Genomic DNA, 3,348 nt, shown 5'->3' with positions numbered 1-3,348 from the left:
CCCCCCCCCCCCCCCCCCGCCGCCGGATTCAGCACGGGGTTTCCTCGTGAAATCGGAGCCCCTGTGGTGCTTTTTACCCCATCGCAGGAACGGAATATGTTTGAAAACAAAGTCCCGCCTATGCCGGGAAACTTGATTTCTGACGGGCTTTCGGCCGGCGAGATTCTACTTTCGCGACTACCTCTCTCTCCCTCTCTCTCTTTTTTTTACCTCTCTCTGTAGAAACGCGCGAGTACGGATTTTCGCATAGAGGAAACGTCGGCGCGCCCGCTCGCTTTTAGTTGGCTTAGGCTCGGACGGATATCTCGTACATTCGAGCTTCCGTATGTGAGAGTCATTTAATTCGCGCGAAAAAAAAAAAAAAAGAGGCATTTAGGATAATAACTTGGTCGTCGAAAGTAAAGCTTCGCGACTTTTTCTGAGCTGAAATTTTATCGGATCTTTCGCAGTAGTCTCGTTACAATCAAGCAAAGTACTACTACTAAAAGTAACGAGGACGATATACGGTTAAGCGAGGTAATAGACGCTCTTGGATAACGTTTTTCTTTTTTTTTTTTTTTTTCGTCCTTTCGCTGCCATATAATATACGCCATTCGGAAGGATCACTGTAATAATAATCAAGGACGGTCGACGTTTTCTGGCGGGTCGTTTTGTAACTTTTCAGACTCGACAGCCGCGTTCTCGAGCGGCCAGTATCGGAATTCAGCAGTGCAACGTTTATTTATCGCAACATTAGTCGTCGAAAGAGACAGTCGCGTTTTTCAATGCAACGGCGAGAGGGACTCTCCCCTCCTGTCATCGTCAATCGTTATCCGGGATTCTTCGCGGACAATATCGTCGCGTTGACGTGAACGATTAAAATCGCGACGCAAATATAAATCCGCGCGCGTCAATGCGCGATTCTCTCTCTTGAATCACGTCAACGTACCGAGATAGTCCGACTCGTTAACGACTGCACGATTTCAATAAAGTACTTGCCAGGCCCGTCAATCGTAACAACGATATTACTACAAAATGCCGTTACACGCTTTCGCGCCCTGCCCTGCTGCCCTGTGCCATAAATGCATTACTGCGAGAGCAGCGTTATCCGTGGAAACGACGAAGGACAGTGCACAATCTAATTCACGTCGATCTTAATCCTTGCTAGAGGAGTCTACTAGCGTGCACGTAAAAAGATTAAACCCGCGACTTGACGAAAGCGGATAAGAAGAAAACTCAAATTTCATTTCGCGCTTCTTTTTCGCGCTTATCTCTCACGAAATCTAAACCGTTTTTTAAATTCTAACTGTGTCACAGGAGCTTTCTACTCCCGTCGCCTGTATATAGGTTTTGTTTTGTTTTGTTTTTTTTTTTTTTTTTTAAATCAAACGTTTCAAGAGAAACTGTGTTGTATGAAATAATCGAAAGACTTTATCGTCGTATATTTTTCATTTAAAAAAATCGCATCTTTTCTTGTTGGATTTTTTTTTTTTTTTTTTTAATTTACGTTCAAGGTTTCTTTCCATTGGAAATTTCTTAAACGTCATTTTTGTTTCTAGAAATATCCTATTAGTCATTCACAGCGGTTAAAGAATGAAATAAATCATTCGTTAACTCGCAATTTTCTTTTCGTGCTTTCACATTAACGACATTCCAGTTGTATTTTAGATAGTCGCGTGCCTTTTTGGTACTCTGCTTAAATTATTCCTAATTAAGTTACTATTATAGTTGATACATCGATCCGTTCTTCTTGGTACGTGTTGTCAATCGAGTTGGCACACGTCAGCGGGGTCAATATGCAATGCCGACCTTCGAGTCAATCGTATCTTCGATCGCGTGAATATTTCAACGTGCTCGACTAACATCCGGAAACTTTTCCTCAACATAGGGGAAGGATACCGAGGGACCAGGAACAAACTAACAAACGTTTTTCCCCGATTCTCCGATCGCGGTACCGAGGATACCGAGGGAACCAGCCGCGATCAACGTGGTGGCAACGACAAGCGTACGCGTTTCGCGTGGGGTTCGTAGCTACCCCTAAGCCGGGCTGTGGCTGGTGCTGGTGCTGCTGCTCGTTGCTAGGGGAAACCTCCAGAAAACTCTACACACACACATACATACACACTCGCGCGCGCGCACGCACGTAGCTTACACACACACACACGCACGCACGCGCACACACATATACACACAGCGCGTGCAAGCGAGCTAACCCGTCGACGTGTATGCGCACACGCACACAAATTCCCACCCACACCCGTGTCTCGACCACCTACGCGCGCGCGCGCGCGCGCACACACACACATACACACACAGAGGCATGTGCACACGGACGAAAGGGGCAACGAGAGAAGCTCACGCACGTACTCTCACGCACACCCTGACGCGCCGTGGAAAATGTCGATAACGAAAAACCACCACTGGTCTCTCTCTCTCTCTCTCTCTCTCTCTCTCTTTCTCTCTCTTTCACTCCCCCTATACTCCCTTTGTCTCTCCACCGATTTCTCCTCCTCGTTCGCCCCTATATATGCGCATCTCCTCGTTCCTCCTCTCCATTGCGGCCAGCACCCGGCCAAGGTATTTCATTGTTGCACCAAAAGTCTCGAAGGACCCCAAAAAAAAAAAAAAAAAAAAAAATCAACGGAGGGACCTGAGAGATTCCGGCATTAAGTTAGGTGAGGTCAGGCAAACCGCGGCGGCGGCGGCGGCGACCATTCCTCCGTGACCCCCGATCCGCGCCCTTCGCTCTCTCTCTCTCTCTCTCGCTTATCCTTCGCTCAGTCCTGGGATTATCGAAAATCCTTTCTCGCCCCGGTTGTCGCGCCCGCCTGCCCGCTCGCGAGAAGACTCGTTTCACGGACGATTTCGTCCTCCGCCTACGCGAGAGGTTTTTCCCCACGTCGATCTCGGGATCTATGTGCAATGTGTATGTGTACGTATGCGTATGTATGTATTGCGGACGGGGCGATCGTATGGCGGTAAAGGCGTCTCCTTCGGGGACGATCCGGTCACGAAAACCGCACACCAGCACCTTTCAGTCCCGAGAGCGAGAAACGAGCGTGATTCGAGAGCCAAGCTGTGCGCTCGTTAATGGACGCGAGAGTGGGCGTCGAGGTTCATTCAGGACGGGGAGTACAATGGAAGAGAGTCGCGGCGATATTCGCGTATCTTTTGGAAGATGGGCGTAACGTATAACGTATAAAAGTTTCTTACAATTAGAGCCGTGGATAAAAAAAAAACTCGGTTCGGAGTTTGGACGCTCGAGTGTCTTTTTCGAGGAAAATTGCACGAGATATCGATAGTTCGGACTCACTAAACCTGTGCGTTGTAATATGAAATTAATCGCGCACGTATATTAGACGATAATTG

The 3,348-nt window shown here is 47.8% G+C and overlaps 2 protein-coding genes across 3 annotated transcripts in view; one reads left to right on the top strand and one right to left on the bottom strand.

The window, feature by feature from the left end:
- LOC108749397 overlaps positions 1-3,348 on the top strand; it is a 133,656-nt gene that overhangs the window by 58,784 nt on the left and 71,524 nt on the right. The gene's annotated exons all lie outside the window — the stretch shown is intronic.
- Positions 1-3,348, bottom strand: part of LOC108749398 — a 118,891-nt gene that overhangs the window by 65,505 nt on the left and 50,038 nt on the right. The window lies entirely within an intron of this gene.

The sequence above is a fragment of the Trachymyrmex septentrionalis genome, unplaced genomic scaffold, assembly GCF_001594115.1.
Source record: "Trachymyrmex septentrionalis isolate Tsep2-gDNA-1 unplaced genomic scaffold, Tsep1.0 scaffold29, whole genome shotgun sequence".
NCBI classification, from domain to species: Eukaryota; Metazoa; Arthropoda; class Insecta; order Hymenoptera; family Formicidae; genus Trachymyrmex; species Trachymyrmex septentrionalis.
This window is presented reverse-complemented; position numbering and strand designations above follow the sequence as displayed.